This window comes from Triticum aestivum, chromosome 3B (assembly GCF_018294505.1).
Source record: "Triticum aestivum cultivar Chinese Spring chromosome 3B, IWGSC CS RefSeq v2.1, whole genome shotgun sequence".
In the NCBI taxonomy this organism is placed as follows: domain Eukaryota; kingdom Viridiplantae; phylum Streptophyta; class Magnoliopsida; order Poales; family Poaceae; genus Triticum; species Triticum aestivum.
Window position 1 is genome coordinate 110,554,579 of NC_057801.1, and position 9,204 is coordinate 110,563,782.

Here is a 9,204-nt window from a genome sequence, read left to right on the forward strand (position 1 = left end):
CAATGATTGCCCTGAAGGAAGGAATGGAAACGGAAACGGGAGCGCCGGGAAGAAGCCTAATCCATTCAACAAAGGACAAGTGAACCACGTTAACGTGGAGGAGGTTGAAGAGCAGCCGGACGCGGTAATAGGTAAGTTTTTGGTTAAGTCATTTACCGCTCTTTTTCTTTTTGATACTGGTGCATCGCGTTCATACATATCAAGGGGATTCGTGGATAAGTTTAAACTACCAACCCAAATCCTGAGGACCTCTCTTTTAGTGAGCTCGCCTGGAGCAGAGTATATGGCCAGCCGATGGTGCAACGAGATAGCCCTAACCATTGGTACCCATGTTTTCTCGTCTGACCTAATTATCTTGGAGTCACAAGGATTGGATGTGATATTAGGTATGGACTGGATGTCAAAGTATGGAGGAAGTATTGATTGTGCCAGTAAATCAATTTATCTCACCACCCCGGAGGGGAAAAGGATTAAGTACGTATCTAGGCATGTGCCTAGGAGGAGCCAAGTGAATGCCCTCACAGGAGTTGTGCAGGAGGAAGTGCCTATAGTAAAGGATTACCCGGATGTTTTCCCAGAAGAGTTACCAGGCATGCCACCGGATCGAGACATTGAGTTTTTGATAGAGCTATTGCCAGGAACAGGGCCAATATCCAAGAGACCCTATTGGATGCCCGCAAATGATCTGGAGGAAATTAAGAAAAAGATCAAGGAGCTGTTGGAGAAAGGTTATATTCGAAGGAGTTCATCACCTTGGGGAGCTCCAGTACTTTTGGTCGAAAAGAAGGATGGTTGTTGATTATAGAGCCATGAACGAAGTAATGATTAAGAACAAGTATCCACTACCGATGATCAATGATCTGTTTGATCAACTGCAGGGACCTAAGGTGTTTTTGAAGATTGATCTACGATCAGGATACCATCAGTTGAAGATCCGAGAGAAGGATATACCAAAGACAACGTTCACCACGCGATATGGATTATACGAGTACACGGTCATGTCGTTTGGACTGACAAGCGCCCCTGCCTTTTTTCATGAGCATGATGAATAAGGTGTTCATGGAGTATTTGGACAAGTTTGTTGTGGTGTTTACCGATGATATTATGGTATACTCGAAGAATGAAGAGGAACACAAGGAGCATTTGCGTTTAGTTCTCGAGAAACTCAGGGAACACCAGTTATATGCCAAGTTCAGCAAGTGCGAATTTTGGTTGAAGGAAGTTGAATTTCTTGGGCATGTTATATCAGGAGAAGGTATAGCAGTAGACCCCAGCAAGGTTCAGTCAGTCACTGAATGGTTGGCACCCACTTCAGTTGGCGATATCCGCAGTTTCCTTGGACTCTCGAGATTCATTGAGAATTTTTCCAAGCTTGCAAAGCCAATGACTGAACTATTAAAGAAGGATACTAAGTTTAATTGGACAGAAGATTGCAAGGCAAGTTTTCAGGAGTTGAAGAAACGTTTGACTACAGCCCCAGTGCTAACATTGCAAGATATACATAAGGAGTTTCAAGTGTATTGCAACGCCTCTCGCTTGGGACTAGGATGTGTGCTTATGCAGGACGGAAAAGTTGTTTCGTATGCCTCACGACAACTGAAGCCCCATGAGTTGAACTATGCAACGCATGATTTGGAGTTAGCAGCCGTAGTGCATGCATTAAACACTTGGAGACATTACCTTATTGGAAACCGTTGTGATGTGTACAAGGCTCATAAGAGTTTGAAGTATATTTTCACGCAAAAGGAGCTGAACCTTAGACAGAGGAGATGGTTGGAACTTATAAAGGATTACGATATGAAGCTACACTATCATCCAGGAAAAGCCAATGTTGTAGCAGACGCTTTGAGCCAGAAGAGTTATGCCAATATCCTTGAAAGTAAGGGGTTGCCAAAGGAGTTAGCTGAGGATATCATGGAACTTCAATTGAAGATTGTACCAAGAGGTTTTGTTGCAACAATGGAGGTTCAATCGACCTTGTTGAAGAAAATTCGAGAAGCTCAGAAGGAGGACAAAGAGATTGCCGAGATAAAGGAGAAGATGAGCAAATGAAAGGCCAAAGGTTTTCGCAAGGATGAGCACGATACCTTATGGTTTGAGGACTGATTTTATGTGCCCAATAATCCAGAGATCAGGAAGTTAATACTTCAGGAGGTTCATGACTCACCATACTCGATACACCCCGGAAACACCAAGATGTATTTGGATTTAAAGGAACGTTTCTGGTGGACCGGTATGAAGAAGGATATCGCTGAGTATGTAGCCGTATGTGATGTATGTCAGAGAGTAAAGGCAGAGCATCAGAAGCCAGCAGGACTATTACAGCCTATGCCGATACCCGAATGGAAGTGGGATAAACTTGGCATGGACTTTATCACCGGACTACCCAGGACCAAGGTAGGATATGAATCAATATGGGTAGTAGTGGATTGCTTGACCAAAGTGGTTCACTTTATCCTGGTAAAAACCACTTATACGAGTGCAAAGTTGGCCAAGATATATATCTACAGTATCATATGTCTGCATGGAGTTCCGAGGAGCATCATATCAGATAGAGGAACACAGTTTACTTCAAAGTTTTGGCATCAACTACACCAGACCTTGGGTACAAGATTGGAGTTCAGTACAACATTCCACCCGTAGACAGATGGATAGACCAAGAGAGTCAACCAGATACTGGAAGATATGTTGAGAGCCTGTGCGCTAGATTTTGGATCTAGTTGGGATGACAATTTGCCTTACGCAGAGTTTTCATACAATAATAGCTACCAAGCCAGTTTGAAGATGGCACCGTTTGAAGCTCTGTATGGATGTAGATGCAGAACGCCATTGATGTGGGATGAAGTAGGAGACCGACAGCTGTTTGGCCCAGACTTGATCAAAGAGTCTGAGGAGAAGGTTAAGCTGATTTGTGATAGACTGAAGGTAGCTCAGTCTAGGCAGAAAAGTTATGGAGACTCGAAATGCAAGGAGGTAACTTACGAAATTGGAGATAGAGCATATCTGCGAGTATCACCCTTGCAAGGAGTGAAACATGTTGGAGTTAAGCGAAAATTAGCCCCGAGATTTGTAGGACCGTATCGTGTTTTGGAACGGATAGGAGAAGTTGCCTACAAGTTGGAGTTACCTGAAGGACTGTCACGGATTCACGATGTGTTCCACGTCTCACAGCTAAAGAAGTGTCATGCTGAGATGGTCGATATACCATTAAGAGATACAGTACCCTTGCAGGCAATTCAGCTGGACAGTGATTTGACTTATGAGGAGAAGCGAATAAAGATTCTTGACTTTGCCAGCCGAGTCACCCGCAGCAAGGTTATTAAGTTTCACAAAGTTTACTGGAGCCACCATACCGAGGATGAAGCCACCTGGGAACGAGAGGATGATCTTCGCAAGGACCACCCGCACCTATTTTCTAACCAACCCGAATCTTGAGGGCGAGATTCATCTTAAGGGGAGTAGGTTTGTAACATCACAACTTTTCAATTCGGAATGTTATACATAGGTCACCCATGCATATCATATTTTATTTCATTTCCGTCCTCGAAATCCTAAGCAACTCAAGGACCCTCGGAGAGAGTTGGGGATTTCCCGGTTTTCATATTTGATTCCTATCAACTAGTGAAATGAGGATTTTTTATTTTAATTATTTTTCTCTCTAAAAAATATTTCTTATAAAAATATTTGAGAGGAGATAATATGACTTCTCCATACAATTGAAATATTGGAGGAAAAATGTTAAAATCATTTGTTTGATTTTTATTTGAGTTTATTTGGATTTTATTTGCATTAGAAAAAAATTGCACGTTTTTAAAATTTGCATTTTAGGGCCAAGAAAGTGTTCATCTTGTTCTAAATATTTTATTTAGACGGTGAAAATTTGTTTTGCCATTTTAAGGTTTTTATTTTATTTTCTAGGATTTTATTTCTGTCGAAGAAATTATTATTTTTTTTAAAAAAAACTTCGGGCACCGACTGGGCCGAAACCCAGCCGAGCCGGCCCAACTCCCCCCGCACCGCCGCCGCCTTCACGCGCCTGCGCCGTCGCCGACTCAGACGAGGAGTCCGGCCGGGACTCCGCCTCCGCCGCGCCTTGCCCCCTCCTCCAAGACGCCGCCCTCCCTCCCACCCTTACCACCCCGAGCCCCTACCACCACCACCGCCGTCGCCGCCGCCCCGAGCCGCCGCCGCCGCCGCCGCCACCGCCGAGCCCCGCCGCCCCGCCGCCCAACCCCGGCTCGCCGGAGCCACCTCGCCGGAGGTACCGCGCCGGATCCGAGCCGCTGGTTTTTTAAAAAACCGTTCAGTTTTTTTTAACTCTAGTTCGGTTTTTTTAGATCGGTTCGCCGGTTTTCTCGATTCTTCTAATTAGCGGACATTCGTCCATATGTTCGTTTAAACGAACGGTTTTCTTCCGTTAGTTACAGATACTGAACGCTCGTTTGTTAGTCTGTTCGTCAGTTTTCTTTTATCGTATTTATCCGCGATTATTTTCGGTCGTGATTCTTGATCCGATCTTAGATTCTGTTTATCTTTTCGCTCGTTAGTCGGAATCAGGTGATTCAAACGCCTAGAGTTTCGTCTCGAAACCCTATTTCTGTTTAATCAACTTAAACAAGATTTTGATACTGTAAAATTTGACTTTAGTTCAGATTAGTAAACGGATCTTGTTTCTTTCGCTGTTTGAGTTTCGTTGCTCCGTTTTATTTGATTCTTTTTGCAAACCGGAGTTCTTAAGTTGAACTTTCTGGACAACCTCTTTTATTTGAAGTTTTTCTTGTGCATCTTTGCTTTATGCTTATGTATGTTATTGTTTGTTTGCGATAGAATTCCCGAAGTGCGAAGCGTGTTACTACGAGTCTCTAGGATTCACGGACCGTCAGCAAGGCAAGTAACACATTGATCATACTCTTTTCATACCCAGTTTTTATTGCTCAGTCCAAACCTCAAACATTGCATGATTAGGATGTCATTAACTTGTGGGTTGGGAAGTAGTTGATGAGGTAGAACCTATTGCCCTGTTTATTATCAAACCCTTGGGAGTTACTTCTAAGCGTTGCTTACATTGCCATGCTATGCTCGTAGATGTGGTTTGGGTTTTAGTGTATCCATGACATGTGTGAGATTGTTAATATATGGTTTATTTAAGGTGGCAACTTAAAATTCACATCTGGATGGATTGAGGCACCTGGGGAACCCAGTGTTGTCTTTATTTTTCTGGCAATCCCGGGGTATCCGTGTGATCTTCCTATGGACCGCCACCTAGGCTTAAAGGGAACTGAGATGATTCATGCTATAAACTTCCGTGTGCAGCCACAAGCTATTATGGGCTCTAGCATAGTTGAGTAAGTTACATGAAGCTCTTGAAGAGGTAGATCAGCAGGTAGTGGGTTTTCTAGGTTTGGTATGGTCTACCCGGAGTAGGGAGTTAATGTTACTAAAAGACTATGTCTCGGTCATCCGTTTCTCAAACACCCTGCAGTGCTAGAAATCCAACGGAAGCGATCGAGTCTTGTGGGGAAAAGTGCGCAAACCTCTGCAGAGTGTACAATCTAATCATGGTTAGCCGTGTCCCCGGTTATGGACAAGTCTTGAGTATCTAGTACTTGGGTTATTGCATGTATCTCATCACTCTTAATTAATATTGTTGGGTTGTTAATTACTTTAATTGGGATTGAGTTGGGGTTATACCTTCTCAATGTTTCAACCATGATAGTTAAATTGAAATTTACTCCTTTGTTGTAGGGAAAATTTCTCTTTTCACAAAACAATAACCATAGAGCTTTCCACCAGCCAAATATGCAAGTAGTGATAGCATTATTCTGTTCTTGCTCTACTGTGTTATATTGCCAGCATATTTCATGTGCTGACCCATTTTCGGGCTGCAACGTATTATGTTGCAGACTTTTCAGATGAGGAGTAAGGTTCGTTAGGTCGTTGCCGTGCAGCTCAGCTATGCCGCTGGAGTTGATGGACTCACTTTATCTTCCAAGCCTTCCGATGTTATCGCATTAGATGGCCTTAAGCCATATTATTGTAATAAGTTCTCTTTTGAGACATTTGATGTAATAAGTGTGTGATTGCTACTCTGTTATAAATCCTTCAAGTACTGTGCGTGTCAGCATTACTGATCCAGGGATGACACTGAGGCACAGAGACTTGACCATTTGAGGTCAGGTCGCTACAATAATGAATCGATCGAGTATGGTGTGTCGTTCGTGAGGGTGCAGAGCCAGCTGGAGCCACAGGAGTATTCGTTCACCCATCGCAAGAGGAGACCGGATGGCGCAACGTCGCTTCCCCGCCGTTCTCCATGGTTCTCTCGATGCTCGGCTCATTTCAACGGCGGCGGTAGGGTTTAAGGTAAGCTTCACACTAACCTAATCTTCCACCTGCTCATGCTTACAATCAGTGTGACAGCTAATGAAAATCATGCTTACAATCAGTCTCCGAGTACTACGCTAATCACCCTAAAATAGCTCTCAACCTTTGGGTCAAAGCTGTGACACAGTGTACAAATAAAGAAAAATAGATTGGTGCTTCTTTCAGAAAAGAGAACTCCCTAGAAAACTACCAATATAAGCTACTAGTATTTGGTTAGAGGATTTGCTGCCGAGAAAGATCCATCCACAGAGAGCACCACACATCGCACTAGTGGTGGTGGATGACAATGCGTGCATGCAGCATGGTTGGTGCGGTAATTTTTACTTGGCACACCTCGCACTCAGCATATATGCCGGTTCCATACGTACATTTGTGCAGTTCCACCAAAATGCAGCTGAATAACCCTGTTTGCATAGATAATGAAAAAGCGTGATTACACTATAGTGGCACTAGTTGATGAAACACACAAAAAAATAGAAGAAAATATTGCGATAATATCATAGTATGCCATGCTGCGAGGGCGAGATGGGTCCTGCAACGCCTCATACGGTACGCCTCATACTGGGCATCATCCCAAGTCTCACAGATACACCTTATGCCAGTGATGAACATTAGTGTACAGCGGTAGTACAAGGAGGCGCCTTGAGACATTCAAATCTCTATTTTTGTACATATAAACTAAAATTAAGCACCCTAGTTTGCAGAAACGCTTAAACATTAACAGTGGGACTAGTTGATGAAACATACTTTAACAAAGAGAAGCACTTTCTTTATCTACATTGGAAATGAAATGATAGAGATGACACTCGCTCTATTTTAACTGTATTATTACTTCATTTTATCAGTGACACTAGGGTCGAGCAGGTGGCAAACGAGGTGTACCGTGCGTCGCAAGGATGGAGGCCGAGGGTGCTTAGACTAGGATGCTGAAGCTGGCTCTTTCAGTCACCAACATGGATGATTCAATTCATGGGACCTTTTGGTGTAGTTCACCTAAAATGAAGCAATGTCCCATGAGCTAGCAGCTTCTTCTTCAATTTTTTTTAAGAAAAGGGCTCCAGCCGCGGTTTCATTTCCATCAGAAAACGAAACCCACAGAGCTTCTTCTTCATTAGTTGCAATAAAGTTGAGCAACATCAAGGTTGGTTGTGAAGCTCCTGGAATGCTCAACTATAATTTGGATATCATTTGTGCAGTTCAACTAAGATCGAGCGTGAAATGTATATCTCTGTTTGCACAAAAAAGGTGGAAAGGAGGGTGACTAACAAGTGATGAAACATGCATCAAATGAAAAGAAGCATGTTCCTTATCTGAATGGCAATCCTACAAGGACAGTAGCAATTTCTAAACCAGTGGCATTGCTAGATATTCGTGTGAGCATTAGGATTAACTATGACAACCGTTAAATACGACATTACTTTGGGCACGGGAGAGTAGGCGAGCCAGGACAGTTGCATTTCTAACGAAAAGAACCAACTTATCTTAATGGGAAATTTTAGCAGGACATGTAAATAAGTGCCATTGATTCTATTACTGGAGGCATTACATTGAAAACAACATTGGTTTAGTGTGTCCTTACTTTTAACAGTGCGACTACTACATTTTACCAGTGGCATTACATAAGAGTGGCTCGGGGCAACAAACATCAGAACAGGATATCTGGGTTGGTCCCATTTTTGTTCGTTATAGCCACCTTATACTGTGTGAGGCAAGCAAATCTAGTGTTGGACTTACTCTGTTGACTTGTCCCCCAGTCCCCACTTTCTTTCCTTTTTCAACCAATAAATCGGGTTTATATTGCGTTTGTACTACATTTCCCTTTATTTCCCTATTAGACCTAGAGACCAGTTGGATAGCCAGTCTCTGCTACTTTTCGCCCCCATTATTTCCTCTTTCGACCAAGTCCTAGATTCAGGTAACAAATCCTCCCCACCCCCCACACCCTTTCTTCCTTGTTTGAACCAAGTTTACTAGATCCGATTGCATGAACTAGTTTTACCTCTTAAACATAAAAAAATTAGGTGGTTTTCGAGCAGCCGATCGATCGTATCTATAAGGGGGCCTGAGAAATAGTAAAAGATACAAATGCAGCGATGTCAGGAGCTCGGGAAGTAGAGCAAGGCCGGTTTCGAAGGAAGTTATACCTGATGGTCGCCAGGATGTCGCTAGGTGAGAGGTGGGAGGCCGGATCTGCCCACACTACGGTAGCGAGGAAGAAGGGGTCGGAGGCCCTCCCTCGCCAGTGGTGCTTGGGAGAGAACGACAAGGCAGGCTGGTCGAGACACGCCCAGCAACGGGTAAAGAGCCGTCGCCGAGGACGACCGCGTGAACATTGCACCTTCTCACCTTCCCTCGGGAGAGGATCCTGCTGGATCTGTGACCAGCGGTGAGTAGAGAGAGAGAGTGTGGCCACCGCTATCGTGTTTAGATCTGGAGAGTCCGAGACAGTGTGAACAGAGCAACACTAGCAAGCAAGCGCGGAGGCTCCTGCCTATATAGTGGAGTAGTACTAGTTTTCTTTTGTCTACAGGAGCCGGCTTGACCTTGTCAATGACTGTCAAGTAGTCTTCATGCACGTGGCCCGGAGGCGCAGTTGTCGTCATTTTGATCTGAAGCGCCGGATTATAACATATAACATGAAAAAATGCCACATGACAAGAAATCATAACCTCACTGCCCAAAGGAGACAACATGAATCCCGACGGAGAAACTAGACGAGGAACAAAGCTCAAATTAAAGATAAACTCGTAGAAAAGGGGCCCGTCGATAGATGTCCTAATTAACATAGCCGGCTTGACCTAGATGGCAGCCGAGTAGTCA